At 38.1% G+C, this 16,231-nt stretch overlaps 1 protein-coding gene across 1 annotated transcript in view; it reads right to left on the bottom strand.

Annotated features, from left to right (window-relative positions):
* The window catches only part of LOC103399890 (1-phosphatidylinositol 4,5-bisphosphate phosphodiesterase gamma-1-like), a 784,699-nt gene that overhangs the window by 119,603 nt on the left and 648,865 nt on the right, over positions 1-16,231 (bottom strand).

The raw sequence follows: 16,231 nt of genomic DNA, 5'->3' as shown, positions 1-16,231 counted from the left end.
TTCCTGGAGCTCAGTGAAATATAGGAAATAAAAATCACTTTGGATTTTCATATTGAAAATGATTAATACTAGGGTTCACTGTCTGTTCAGTAGTTTTCCTGTTGGACTTTTTCATCCATTCATTGTCAGTTTGGTTCACTCAAACCACACATTCAGTGGGCACAGACCACTGACCCACAGCTGGGATGGTGGTCTTTCTGCTGTGATGGCAATTTTACTGAGATGTTATTTCTCAATTTGTTTTTGTTTTTTTTTTTAACAATTTTTACACAATGAATAGACAAAGTGCCAGAATACAATTGGATCTAACAGAGACTGTTATTGTTCACAACTCTAGGAGAACACATTTACATGGTAGAAGAAATGATTAAAGTGATGGAAGATGTTGCTCCTCCAGTGGTGTGTCCTGATTATTAGCTGGGAAGTAATATTGGATAAAGTGGGTTCCATTTAGTCTTCATTTAATTTCTTTTTCAACTACTTTACTTTGGGTATTATTTTACCCACGTGAGATGGAGAGCAAGAAATTCTAATGAGTAGAGCAGGATATTGTTTTCACATCAGGGGTCGTCAGCCCGTCGACCAGAAATGTAATTTTATTTCCTTTCTGAGGAACTTATATTTTCTAAAAGAATAAACAATATATGCACAGTTACAGTACATCTATAGTGAGTACCACAGACTTGCAGTTTCGTCCAACTTAAAATCATTATGAGCATGAAATGCTGTTATTAACTGTTGATATAAACACACACACACACACATACAGAAATGTATACATTTAATCATATATAACTAAATATATAATTACATATATATGTATTTATTTGCGTAAATATGTTTTCTGATCTTTTTAAACCTTTAAAGATTATACCAATTATGTTCTTCTTCTCGCTGACCTTTTACTTCCTAATCTCTTTGATGGCTGGTGGTTGTCTCCAGATTAATTGACTCGTCTAATTGACATTGAACACACCCCTAATTGGTGAGGTTTCATATTTGATGGATGGCTTTATTATTCACTGTGTAGGGCATGATGGAGGAGAGCTGATATTCAGATGTGTGGTTTAATCAGAAGTCCTGATTAAAGGGGGACACTGATGTTTCCAGGATTTAAATCTGGCCTCTGAGCCAACAGCTAATAAAAAAGAAAGGGAGTTCCTGTTGTATATGGATATGACAGGCTGTGATCGTTTACTTTGTCTACAAAGTTATTCAAATCCAACATTTAGGGGTAACATTTGTCCAAAAAATTACATTTCTAATGAATGATAACAATAAAAAGATTATATTTAAATAAAATTATAAACTGAAACTATATAATTATTGGATTTTTACTGGGAGATTTTGCATTTTGTTTTTATGTATAAAACTTTTCTTGATTTTTTTTCTTGATACTGGAGAAGCAGATGCAGAAGAATAGCTTTAAGACTGAGGATTATGAAACACATGGATAAGGATCAGCTCAGAAAACCTAGCTGAAAATTGTTGATCTTATTATCTTCTCTCAAAATAAGGTAAAATGTTTGTCCTCGTTTTATCAAGTGGACCAAAAAACTGCACTTTGACTCTCATTTCTTGGTAAAAGAGAGCTGTGGTATTTTTTTCTAGTTAGAAGGTTGAAGACATTATTAGCATTTTTAATGACATAGCGATCAACGGTTAAAAAAAAGAATTCCAATTTCAAAGAATTCTAATTGAGGCTAGAGAGCGCTCACACACACACATATACACACACACACGCAGAAACACACGGAGCAGATGTCGGAGCAGATGTCAGATGTGATTAGTTGCCACACGGCGACTTTCTGCCCTGGACTGCTGCGGCAGCCAATCCCCTCATGGTCAAGCAGAGTAATTTTCCACATCTTGTAGAAAATGAATGAAAGGTAGTGAGGTGTTGACCTCCTCTTGTTTGTCGTATCCTCTGTGTTTCAGCCTCTCGTTTTAAAATAAAATTAAAACAGACTTTATTTCCTGCTCCACGCCTGGACCTAAATCCACTCAATAAAGGTTTGCCGTGCAATTTACTGCAACTTGATCCTTCAAATAAAGTCAAATCACTGTTTACTTGCTGAGCTGAGCAGAGTGACGGCGGTGGGATTTTACCAAGGTGGATGAAAAAAAAATTGGATTTGTTCATCGTCAATAAAACTCGACACAAACGTGAAGACTGGACAGTTGCCCCTGAGTTATTCAAACTTTGGAGAGTTTTAATTGCAAATTGGGAACCAACTGTCTTAAGTACAAGGCAGAAAAACAGGGCAGTAAACGCAACATGTTCATAAACACAAACCTTCCTGAACACAAACCACCACCTGGTGAAACGGCCCCTGAGGTTTCCATCTTACAACCACTCTCTGTAACCAGCTGCGACCATTTGTTCCGAACCCAGGAAGAGCACCAGGTAAATTTGTCTTCTCCAGGACCAGCTCACCCCAAGATGAGCGATAGATATATTTCTATTAAAAAAACACCAACAGAAGGAGGAAGGTTTTTATCCAGGAAGGCTTGAACACCAAAGGGGAGTCATAATTCCATGCTAATGATAAAAGTAAAGGGAAAATCTAAAAATAAACATATATACGTTTTTAAACAGGTTTAATCACATGCGACCATTTTTAGGTAACAGATGCCAGTGGGCGGGAACACGCTGTCAGTTTCCCAGGGGAATAAAGCTGCAGGAAATGATGAATTGGAAGCAGACTTTACAGTTTATGTTCACGTTCTTCTGTGGAAAAATCTCTGTGGAAAAATATCGGTATAGTTTGGCATTTTTTAGAAGAAACTGCTTTATAACTCTATTCATCCATCCATCTATCCATCTATCTATCTATCCATCCATCTATCCATCTATCTATCCATCTATGCATCTATCTATCTATCTATCCATCCATCTATCCATCTATCCATCTATCCATCTATCTATCTGTCTATCTATCTATCTATCCATCCATCTATCCATCTATCTATCTGTCTATCTATCTATCTATCTATATACATATCTATCTATCTATCTATCCATCTATCCATCTATCTATCCATCTATCTATCTAGGAAAGTGAAAGTGAACTCCTTGTCATTGTGACACAGCCCACCACTGCACACAACCAAATGTGACCTCTGTTTTTAACCCATCACCAAAGTGAACAGTGGGCAGCTTTAAGTGCCCGGGGAGCTGTGTGTGGGGACGGTGCCATGCTCAGAGCACCTTAATGGTAACTTAACCACTAAGCCATCTACGTATCCATCTCTCTATCCAGGGGCAGGACAGGGCTTGCTTCATCACTTCATATCATGTTTAATGTGCACTTGGAAGTTAGGATTGTAAAAGTATTTGCCAAAACACAGTATTTAAGCCTGAATTGTTGTATTAAAGTCAACATTTAAAAGAAAAACATCGACATCCAGTAATACTGAGTAAGCATTTCTCCAAAAAATAAACAACTGGGTAAAAAAGTAGTTTCATACTATACAAATGAAAGTGTTTGTCCATGTCCACTCTCCTACCACCTTGACATCTCGCTCCTATTCTCCTCACCTTAATTAAAGAACATTTAAAGCTCAAAGGTCACATTGATCTCACAGCATTGACGACCTGTGAGCTTTATTCTGTAAGAGGTTGTCAATACGAAGCCTCTTCCTGCCAAAGATTTCTGCTTTTCCTGTGTAATGTACTACTGTGACTGCCCTTAGCTGTTAGCATGGTGGAAATTTAAACTATGTTTGTTTTATAAAAAATGAAAAGAATGGAATAGAGGTGCAAAGAAAAAAAAACAACTTTCATATTCAGTGGCCATTTTTCTCATAGTGCTGTCAACAGGAATCACATTGTTTTTCTTTTTCCATAAATGTCATTAAACTTGTACGACATCCGTGTCACTCAGGCTGATTGATACAAGTCACAGAGTTGATTAAATGTTCCTTCATCTCGACCTTTCAGATCCATCGATCGATTCGCTGAGGCCGCGTCAGCTTTGAAGCCGACTGACTTCCAACATCCTCCCAGAGCTGCTTCAGACACGTCAGAACTACAGACCGGACACTGGGAAGTCTTTGACAACATCCACGGATTATAAAGTGGAGTTTTGTCTACAAACATTCAGGACATTGAAGGCTGTAGTCATGTACAAGCGTCAAAAAGTTGTCAGAAAAAAAACAGTCTAATTTTTCTGGAACACATCAGGACACGGCACTCCAGCATCTGCAGCAGATTTTACACGATTGTTCATCTTCAGCCTTGAGCTGTGCTGCTTTTTATTTCATTATTTTTCAAACCTTGTGAAATTACAGAAAACCTGACATTTATATACCTGTGTCTTAAGTGCTTTGGATAAAATGACTTTAATGATAGAGAACCTACAAAGACGTGGGAGAACATAATGACTTCGTTTGAAAGACCAGACTCCAGAAACATAGAGAGGTTTCGTATTTTGACGACTTTTCAAATGATACCGGACATTTTTGAGACACCTTTACAGTTTGTGTTTAAACTCCAAAATTTTAAGAGTATTGTCCCCAGGGGAAAGTTGGCTGTCCAGAAAAAAAATGTCAAAAATGACTAAAACAACAACAATGAATTTCAGTACTGTCTGTACTTCAATTAATACCATGTATCCATACATGTCAACTATGCGCTTTCATCACAAACAAATATATTAATTTGTATATTCCTAAAACGAATATATGGGGTAACAGCAATAAACCGGCTACATGAATACAGGTGTTTTCAAATACTACAAAGTCTAAATACACACAAATCTGAAGTAACTCGAATATAACGTTTTATTCTTCCAGTGGTTTGAATGTATTTTCCCATTCTATATTTACATTTAGCAGACACTTTTGTCCAAAGCGACTTACATGAGGAGGATTAAGTATATGGTTCCACAGGGTGTCAAACCCAGGACCTTCTACGTGTAAGGCAGACATTATAACCTTTACACTACAGAACCTCAATATGAAGCATCCGTATGAAGCATACGTTATGTCTCAAGCTAATAATTAGTGAAGATATTGACTTCCTAAAAAAAATAAAAGAACTGTGTTTGTACATTTGGTAAAGATACACTCTTATATGAGTAAAATCACTTTGTCCAAACTTTAACACAGAATTCCATCCTAGGATTTTGTTTTCATCCTAGGAGTTGTTCTATGGCTCTGTGTGTCGTTGTATTGTTTTACTATGGGCTAATAATCTTGTCTGATTAAAAGTATGTTTTTCATCAGGCACCAACCATCTGAGAAACTTCTAAATTTAGAGGAGTATTGGACGTTTTAATGCATCAGCTGGTGCCATTTGTTACAACACATGCAAGTTGATACCCAGGTGGGTTTTATCTTTTGCTGGTTTTAAAAATAATCCCATCAGTGGAAGACTGGAGCATCATGTTCCACATGAATACAAAAGCATGGAGAACAAACAACAAAGGCTTCAAAGCCCTGTTACCAAACAAAGTATTTGAAGGTGGAGTAGCAGCAGTGACCTTGACGTTTCATTCAGGCTTTTTGGTTGGCTGCCATCGTACAAGTTCTACTGTACAGAAACAAACCTTAGAGTCACACACATATTTAAAGTACAGTAAAGTCCTTTTTTTTCTGGTTATTGTTTTCCTTCTGATCCTTTTTTTTCTGGTTATTGTTTTCCTTTGTTCAGATAGAATGGCAGTTTTGTATTCATTAATTATTTTTTTCACATAAAAAAGGTTTTAACATTATATATATATTCTAATCATGTAATTAATTATCAAACAAACAAATAAACATGTATAATAATGAAAACTCTCCCCCACTTTTGCAAATACAAAATATGGAACATATCACTGTGTCCTCTGGAGGTCCCGCACCTCACTTTGGTAACCACTTCCACTTCTTCTTTCATAACTTTTACCTTCATTCATTTCATTCTCCTCTTCATCAAAATCTGATCATATTTCAGCTTTGACTCATGATGATCATGTGATCCTATTCTCCCTATCAGTAATCAGTAATAAGTGTGATCATAATGAGGCTGTCAGTTTTCAAACAAATCACGTTTGATTGACAGGTTTGTTATCCTCACACACCTCAATCATGTTCGTTTGTCTCCTTATTTTGAATCATATAATGCATGGAATATCGAAGAGCATTCATTTTGTCTAATGGATTCATTACAGCAGCTTGTGTAAAAAACAGTTTACTACTAAAACATATTGACTTTACTGCCAGCAGTTTTGGTTTCTCAAAACTCTCTCCTCCTTTGTTGGAGTTTTTGTTTTTCTGCCCCAAAGGCATCAGAAGAATGGCCGGAGATAACAGTTATTTTCAATTTGTTTTTTGACAGGAAAACAATCTTGATATTTTCTGAAAACATGACACGTGATGGAAACGCCAATCAATCCAGGCAAAGATATTTGGACTTTCATCTAATTTGATTTCGACTGGTGTTTGATATCTTTGCTTTGAAGTGATTGAATTTGATGAAAGTCTGGTGACATCCATCCAATTTCCTCTCACTTTACTGTAACGCTACAGTAACGCAGCCCCCTGTTTGACAGTCTGCTGCTGTGCTGCAGGGCGAGGTGGGGCCTTGGCAGAGGCACGGGATGGTAAAGGGCTCTCAGCGAGGTTATTAATCAAAGATGACATTTGGATGTAAATGAGTTAAGTTGAGGGGAATCGTCTGAGTAATAACAGATGGCTGCAGAGCCCTGGATCACTATGCAGAGTTTAACTCAGATAAAATACTGCAGCAAAGTCATATCTGTTGAGTGTAAGGTACCAAAGTGTGTCAGGAGTCAAGAGGTTTACCAACAGAGATACGACAGCACTGAAAAAGAGAGAAAAAAGAAAGAAAGACAGAAAGAAAGAAAGAAAGAAAGAAAGAAAGAAAGAAAGAACCCACCCACCAACTATTGTGCACTATTCAAGGATACTGACCAAAGGAAACACACACACACAGACACACACACAGGTAGAATCTGTTACTACAGCCAGGCCTTGAGTTAAAGCAGGATTGAAACCAGTGACCTTCCCCTGTGTGAGGGAACAGTAGAAATCTCGTTACTGTGGGTCATTTATTTATTTACCTCATCAGTTTTCAGTCGTTTGCCGCGCTGTGTTCACATGCTGTCTATCGGACTCTGTCTCTGGTTCTATCGTATGCTGTCTATCGGACTCTGTCTCTGGTGGCCTTACAGGGGGATTAGAATCTTAAGTAGAGAATCAATCAAAACAGCTGAAGTTTAGCTGAAGGTGAGTGTAAGTGCAAAGGTGCCGTGCGTTTGAGTGGGTGAGGAAGAGAAAGAGAGAGAGAGATTGAATTTGCTCCATCGGGCCACTTTGAAGGATATGATTCATTTGAAAACTTCTTCCTCCTCATATCATTACCACCGGCTGTGATTCAGCTGTGACTGTGTATTACACTCAAGGTTTTGCTGTGTGTGCGTAGGAAATGTCAGACGGAGCCCCAGGATTTAAGGAAACAACTAACGTATGAAAACAAATCTGGATCTGTACAAATGCTAATTTGGATTAATGTTAAGGTACACACTGTAAATCCTACTTATTTTATTAATGAAGCATAAATGGGTGACATTTTTTATTTGATGGCATAATAAAATGTTGGCGTCGGCACATCATTTGTACCGTGCATTAGCATGTGTAAAATATGTGAAAGGTTTCTGCTGAGAGTTTTAGAAATGACTGTAGCGTACGTGATTCATTTGTGTAAAAACCAAGGTCTCCCAGCATTGTGCACATTCATCCATCATCGTGACCTGATGACCTTTCTCCTCCTCCCTGTCTATGTGAGCAGGCTCTATTTACAACCTAGGTCCTGAACCTCAGATGTGCATTAGGGCAGGAAATGGAGAATCCAATATGAATCTGCCATAAAAGGATAAGGACACTGCAGTGAATCCTAAGTAACTGCACTTTATGCACTGAGCAAAGTCCTCTATTGACTTTAATAAAACATGATACGGTAAAAATGACATTTTCAGATATTCAATTTCATTATTAACATTAACAGAAAAATCAGTGCGTCGTTAATCCTCCAGGGGGAGCCTGAATTTGCTTTTTACCCCCAGTGCAGAGTTTGAGGTCAATATCAAATATTGTTGATTCAGTGGTGTGTTCAAACCGTCCTCCATCTGTCAGAAACTGCACTGTTTTCAGTCTCAGAAAAATCAAAATGATTTTTAGTGTGTTAAAGCAGCCTGAAATTGACTCTTCATTTGAAGATATTTGCAGTGAAGGAATATCGTGCTGCAGATTAACTGAGAGGTACTGCAGAGATGAGCTCATTTCATCTGACAGTTGACACAACAAGAAGATAGATGGCACTCATCTCCATAAGCTGTATGGAGTTGGACACAAATAGTAAATTCATTGCAGTGATATGAAAAAAAAAACATTTTTCAGAGTCAATTAGAAATCACTTCCTGAGGATGGAAAGGCACTGCTCGCATTTTTGTTTGGTGTAAACTGAGTTGACAAGAAAAGTTCACACGCTCCCTGATGTGCCGTTCTGGGGGTAATTGGCTTCACTGCTCCTTCACATTATCGCCCCAGTAGAGCTTAGACACAGACAGAGTACTTTTTCATCACAATATTTATTTGACTTGTTTTAAATGTCCTGTATTTATACACACAAGTTGCTGGCGGTGTGAAATGTATCTTCTCGTAAAATGATGATCTCAATAACGACAGTCGAGTGGAGAGAAATCCTCACAAATGAGCTCCTCAGTGACCAACTACAAACCCTATTTATTGTCACATGACTGCAAAATTGGCACACAATATATTGAACCGACAACCTGTGCATATACTGTAAAAGAAATCTAACTACGTGGATAACATTACAGGGAGAATTCATTATAAGAGAGAAAAGAAATCTAACTACGTGGATAACGTTACAGGGAGAATTCATTATAAGAGAGATGTTAACAGCAGACACTGTGCGTTGGACGTACATTCAGCCATTCATTCACTGCCATGCATCGGAAAAATTAGTTAATACTGCACAAACTGCAGTATCTTCCACTGAGGAAACCTTAAATTATAGTCTATAATGTCAAAAAGTGTGAAGAATATTGTTAATGTAAAACTAAAAATCTGCTATTTCTACTTTTACATGAAGGAAGAGATACATGAAAAAAATACTCTTGGATTCAAATCTGACAATTAATAATGATGAAAGTGAAAAAGCTAATTTTTTTTTATTTCAAAAAATTAAAAAAATATATGGCAATTCTGTGAAAGTGCTCCTATTCAGGGATTTAAAACACACAAAAAAAACCCATTAGAATAATTGTAAAGACAAAAATAACTTAACTAAAAATGTATTTTCCATAATGACTAATTTAGTAAGGTTAGATGAGTTTCCTCAGTCACCACTCTTCACTGTTGTGTTGGCCGTTGTGCACAGCCACTCGTTCATGATTGATGAAATGCAACATATACACAGAAGCAGTGCTTCTGACAGTTGGCATGTTTCAAGTAATTGCTTCTCTCTGTGTCTTCTTTTCTGCATAATTGGAGTATTTCTTTGTCAACTGGGTTCACTTTAGTCCCAATTTTATTGTGTGTGTGTGTGTGTATCTGTTAACTGTTTGATATCCTGTGTATTTGTGCAAAGTGCGCCACATGTATGGCTGATTCTTCTGTCACTGTAGAATATATTAAGGAAACAGACTGTCACGAGGTGAAGCATCGTTGCTGTTATTTATTGACTATTTCTGCTGGCTGTTGTGTGAGGCTTCACACTAATGATGTAATTCCCCCCAAAAATAATATCATTTTGAAGGCAAGGCACCATCTGCTTTCTCTCTCCGAATGTCATTTCCTCATTATTAATTTATGCAATACATACAATAAGCATTTATATGAATGACAGCCAACTGATGCTGTCATTTCCTGGGTTTAGTGTCATAAATTTGAAGCAGTGCAAACGCAATTAAAATACAAAAGTATTGCATTCTTGTGCAAATCAATCACGCAAATTGAACTCATGTCTTGGGAGGAAATGGGGGGGGGGGTGACAATTTGCTCCCTTCAAAGAAAAAAAAGTGTGCATATGCGTTTCATTCTCTGATGTCAAAGTATAGCGTGCTCACTAAAAACAGGTGCTAACAGCAGCAGGACCTATAATAAAACGTCACCGATTTGATTTCCTATTAAGACGCCGGTGGAAGCTTCCTCAGCTCCATCGCCTCATTAAAGTACCATAAAGCAGTTTGACACTCAGAGGATGCCAATCCATCACAGCTAGGCCACTTCTGATAAGGGGCGGGGAAACCTCTGGGGGAGAAAACCGACTTCCTGATAGTAGGAAGTTGATGGTTAAAAAAAAAAAGAAAGAAAAGTTGATGTCAAACTGAGCTGTCGTCTGTTGAGCCAAGATGCCAACACCCCTGAGGCGGCAGAGCTGGATCCACATCCAGTAGCCGACTAATACATCCCACAACCTTGTGAGCGAGGCAATTAGCAGGAGCCCCTGTGGATAGCACATCCTTCTCTCAGTGATTATTTCTCTCATCCCCACCTCCTCTTCTCCTTCGTTCTGTTTTTTTTTTTTTTTAATGTATCTGCTAAAACAGTCCAGTACAGGCCGTTCAGCCATCGCCGCTGATCTCAGTACGCTGCTGTGGCCCGTTGTTATAATGCAACATTGTGTCATTAGTCTAATTACCTCTGCAGGAATATAAAAAAGAAATAAAAAGTCATTTGGGAGGCCAATTAGTGAAAATGAAAGTTAATCTATACTGTGGGAAAATCAGCTGGTAATTAAATTGTCATCATCTCATCATTGTGTGCAACGCAGCAAGGTGGTCTGCTGTGAACCGAGGAGACGTGAAAGTTAATCCCACAACAGGAAAAAGAAAACAGATTATACCAGAGACGTTGTGGTGTTTGTGTGTACAGACAGCAGCACTTTAATGAAAATTGTGATTGTTATTTTAGCTGAATTTTCGATTGATTTTGTAAATTTGTCTGCAACAAACAATCAGAGCCAATAGAAGATTATTTGTCGGGATTTTTCTTCACCTTATTTGGAACACATCAAATGAAACTGTCTGTGTCTTTCAGGAGTCTAACAACCTTGAGTTTGAATCTTACTGGCAGTTTCTGTCAGCCTTACAACTGCTTCTGTTATGATGAAGAACTACAGGCACAGAGTACACTCCGGAGAGGCTGATGTCCGGAGTTTCATTATTTTCTAGAAGAAGTGAAAATGCCTCCAGAATAAGAGGTGAAGCGTCTTTAACTTAAACTGAAAATGTTCTGTAGCTGATTTAAGTATTTTAACAATTGTGACGATGATATGTCAAAACATTTGTACTGTGATATAATCATGCATAAAGTTTATGATAGACATTATAATTTCAAAATGTGTCAAAACCAGACATCTCCAACATTTTATCTCTGTCTTCCTGGAGTAAATAATATATCATAATTTTGAAAATCATGTTGAAAACTAAGCCACAGTAACATTTTAACAAAACCAGAATAGAAACCAGCACAAATCAATAAGGTTTTGCAACAGTTTTAATCTAATGTAGTTCTATCTGCTTTTCTTTTTAATTATAACCTTTGCCAAAATTGAAAGAACTTCTCAAAGAAACTCTAATTCTGCTTTGGGAAGAGGCAAAGATGCAGGTTGTGTTGTGAAACATCACCCAGAAAAAAATAAATTCTCAGTAGAAACATCTCTCGTTGATGCCATCTGACTGAAATAAAGAGAAATCTTTTTTATTTAAGTCAAGGTTGTCAAACTCAAGGCTTGTGGGCCAAATGTGGCCCGTCAGATCATTTTATGTGGCCCACCAAAGCTTATCATACATACCATCAAAGATCAAAAACACGGCCAGATGCAAAGTAACCTAGCTATGTCCACCGACGCCTTGTAAATGCTCACAGCTGCCCTCGTTCATGCCTACTTGCATAAACATATTGGACGTCTTCCATCTGTGTAGCTTAGATTAAAGGAGCAGTTACCATTTGTATTTAACAAAGAGACCAGTTGGTGGTTACACAAGTCGTCTGTGTAAATTCTTCACAGTCCTCCAGTGACTTGTACATGTCACCGGAGCGTTGCATGCGTGACGACCTGGTACAGTGCAGATGTTGTTAGAACATCCATTTAACAATGGCAGTTAAAGTGTATGCCGAACCACTGGCTACAATACTGCACCCATACAATATTACATTCCCATCAAGATGTGATTTATGACTGTGCTTTCCATTTCATCGGGTCAATGGGAAGAATAATGTGCACGTGAACACACATGTCCCTGGGGATGTTTTTATATCATCCTATGAAAGTGTGTCCTCAATATCCCCCCCACCAAAACTGCCTACATTATATCTGCACAGCAGTGACGTATCTGGGGATGTACATCTTCCATTACCATGGAATCTACAAATATTATTGGCTTTTTTTTTGTTCCAAATTCCACTGGGACAATGCAGAATTGCTCGTACTGGTTTGTTCAGGACACGCTGTACAAAATTCAAATGGTTTGTTTGACTACTCCTGTCAATTTAACACTGTCACTGCTGTCCAAGGACCATTTTCTTCGGCACATGGACAACAACACTGACAGCTAAACAAATGAATAACCAGGCGCCCTACGCCATGGCTGCAGTCAGAACGTAGTCGACATTATGGATTGCAGCTAACCCGACATTTTCTTACAATCTCTCTCCTCTCAGACATTGTTTTGTATGGAAATGTCACAGAACCGGAGGGACATGTGGTAAATAAGCCTTCCATGCCTCTTCACACTGACACTGCAGGATGGCAGGCTGCTTGGAGAAAAAACAATGACTGCCCTTTTTCCCCAGGCCTGCACACACTGTGATATTAATAAGTGTCCTTCATCATTTCCCACAGTGGAATCTTGTTAACCTATACACCACGCTCTATCAATCCTAAGGAAAGCGAACCTGTTAGCTGTCCCTGTGTTTTCATTTTAAGCCCAGACTAATGAATTAAAGAATGACTTTCTGTTGTAATTGTCCGTTACATTTTGAGAAGTACCTGTTGAGTCAACATTAAAATTGTTTTACTAAACACCTCATCAAAACTGCATCTTTATGCTGTTACAAGTGTCACGTGTCATCATGGCAGGAAGCAGGCAGGACCCAAATGCAGTAGCAGTACGCAATACAATCTGCAGTGTTTGTGTATGTGACTTTCTTAATAAATTCTGATGTACACTCTGATGTATGGCGTTAAAACTCTAGGAACTAGTTGGTGAGCAAAGTGGATAAATACATTGTCACACGGTGGTATACGCAGATGACGACTTTGTTTACATCTGGCAGTTACATGGCATACATTAGATTGTGCTATGTTCGCTTTCTTTCATGTGTTTTTTTTTACTTTAAGCCTGTCATTGTAATAAGTCAGACTCATCTGATGTTTGGATGTCCTAGATTATGATGTTAGCGTAGGACAGTTACATAGCTCCGTATATACAGAATGTGAGTTAGGACTTACAGTGAAAAATCGAGTTCCATAGCACCGTGGGATTGGAACACCAACGTAAGTCGAGGACGCCCTGTACAGGTAATTAGTCAAATATATTGTAAGTCTGTACAATAATACATGAACACAGGGGACGTAGCCTGTCTGGCTGAGTTATTATTATTATTCATTTGAAACAGCGGTATTGTTTTCTGGATTGCTAGAAATGGAGCAGACATGAAGATGCTGAGAATCCTGTTGAAGACAACAACGATCGGGTAAAATAAAGGTTAAGAGTTGAGGTTGAGGTGGTTTGGACACATGCTGGGGAAATAAAGTGGACATGTTGGACAGAGGATGTTGATGGTGGTGCTGCCAGGTGGGAGGTAAAAAAGACACTAGAAAAGATTAATGGATGCAGTCAACGAGGACATGAAGATGGTTGTTGGAACAATGGAGGAGGAAATACTTAAGGGTGGAGGCAAATGATCTGCCCTGCTGACTACGGAAGGAAGCAGCTGAAGAAGAATAAGAAGAAGAGTAACGTAACTACCTTATAAAATATAAATGCCACAGTGAATCACCAATGAACCGACTTTAGTACAAGATATAAGTTCCCAGTGACTTTTATTTAAGTTTCCAGCTTTACAGCTGAACAGCACAGGGGTGAGTGTAATGTCTCTGGATGGGCCACTAGGCTAAATGCAGCCTTTTTAATTGGGTCTGCAATTATCAAATGCAGTTTCTCCTCTTATTGTATTGCTTCCCTATAAAGTGCATCAGAATGCACAGCAGGCAACAGTGAGGGGAAGAAACCCACACAGAGGATTGGTTCCTCCTGACTGAACTCTGATATATCCATCAATACTCCTGAAAAACCAAGCAAGCAGGCCCACATGCACTTCAGCTGTTCTATTCTTGGCGATGCAGATAGTGCCCCTCTTGTTAAAGTCATCTGTCAATGCTGTAGGGGCAGGAGATAAGAAGTGGAATGACCAACACATGGAACGAGTCGAAGGCGTATCGATCATTGCTGCTGCCTTCATTTCAGCAAGACGGCTGAAAATGATTAGAGATCCAAAAGCCGAGTTAATTGTCCAAGACTGGGTCCCTATAACAAGAGTCTGACATAATCAATGCAAATGATCTGGAACTCTTCTGCTATCAAACCCTGTTCAACTCACGGCCAGAGGCTCCATCAAGGATTATCTGTCATTGTTTCAGATTTGCATTAGAGCTGCCTCCCAAACACTGTACGTCCTCGGTCCTCAGACCAGTGTTTTTTTTTTTGGGGGGGGCTAGAAATATAGAAAGACATGCTTTAAAATGCACAATGCCTTTAATCACACTTCTCGGTTTCTCACACTCCAGCCCGATAGGTGGCAGTAATGCACCTTAGATGCACCAAAGTCACATCAAAACACGGTTATGTCTGGTGAACAATGATGGAAACCAAGACATTGTTTGACCCCTGTTTTTTTTTTTTCAATAGTATTTCCTTATTTAGAAACACATATACATGTAGTTCCACACTTGGTGGTAATCGTGCCTGCTTACACAGCTGCCTTACACACAAAAGGTCCTGAGTTAAAGCCCCAAAAGTATCATATAGGTGGCAGCCTCTTTGCCTGGAGAAAAAAAAAGTGTGGGATCAGAAAATGATAAAAAAAAAAACTATCATGACTTTACTGTCAGATATACCATACATGCTAGACATAGAGAATAAATAAAATTACATTATATTATAAGGCATACATACATATATATATTTTTATACTTCTATTTCAGAAGTGCTGTAATTACTTGATTTTATTTATTTATTTATTTTACTGAAAACCCCCCCAAAAAAACAGGTGGGAATAAAATTACTTTATTTATTTTTTTTTTTTACTGAAAACCCCCCCCAAAAAAACAGGTGGGAATAAATTACAGCTGGAAGGAGTTCCTGATAGGTTTTTACATTTTTACCGTGGTTTGGTCGTCCTCCTGATGCACAGTGCTGCTACTTTTAACTTTTAAGTTCAAACTTTAAAGTCAGCACTTGATCTTATTAAGTAAACAGAAAGTGGAAAGATTCTTTATTTTGCACTAAATTTCAAGCAAGTAACGAATCAGAAAAGTAACTAATTAGGCCCCAGTGGAAACAGTTATGTGTTTACGATGACAAAAAGATTGAAAACCTTTGTGTTTATTACGACCACTTAGCAGGCAGAGAGCGAGAACGAGGCTCCGTGTCTAAACTGATGGAATAGGACGCTTCAATACATGAGGGATAATAGGAGAGGGTTTAATTAGAGAAGGTCGAGATAGTGTAGGAAAGTACAGCATGTGGTGAAGATATAATAAGAGACTGTGGGACGGATGCTCGCCAGAATGTTAATGCCAAAACTGAATCTTTGGCTTTTTACAACTTTTGAACCAGATGACATATTTTGTTCTTCTCCAAAGACTTGAGAAAAAACAAATAGAAGCCAAAAAGTCGAACAACAAAAAAAAAAAAAAAAAGGGAAATGTTATTTAGGAAAATATCATAAATATTTCTCTACATATGCTCCATTCAAGTCTTAATACTTTGGCCAAACGTATTTTGTAATTCTAAGTTGTAACTTACATCCTTGCCTGTTTTGGGACTGTTGCCTCCTCTCAATATTTTAGTTTTACAAAAAGTAAAAAATATTCTGCTTGACTAAATTATGTATAAACACTCAAAATGGAAAAAGTCATGATTGTAAAACAAACATCTTTGGAAAATAAATTTAGAAACTGTATTTTATTTGG

The sequence above is a fragment of the Cynoglossus semilaevis genome, chromosome 2, assembly GCF_000523025.1.
Source record: "Cynoglossus semilaevis isolate Cse_v1.0 chromosome 2, Cse_v1.0, whole genome shotgun sequence".
Taxonomy (NCBI): domain Eukaryota; kingdom Metazoa; phylum Chordata; class Actinopteri; order Pleuronectiformes; family Cynoglossidae; genus Cynoglossus; species Cynoglossus semilaevis.
This window is presented reverse-complemented; position numbering and strand designations above follow the sequence as displayed.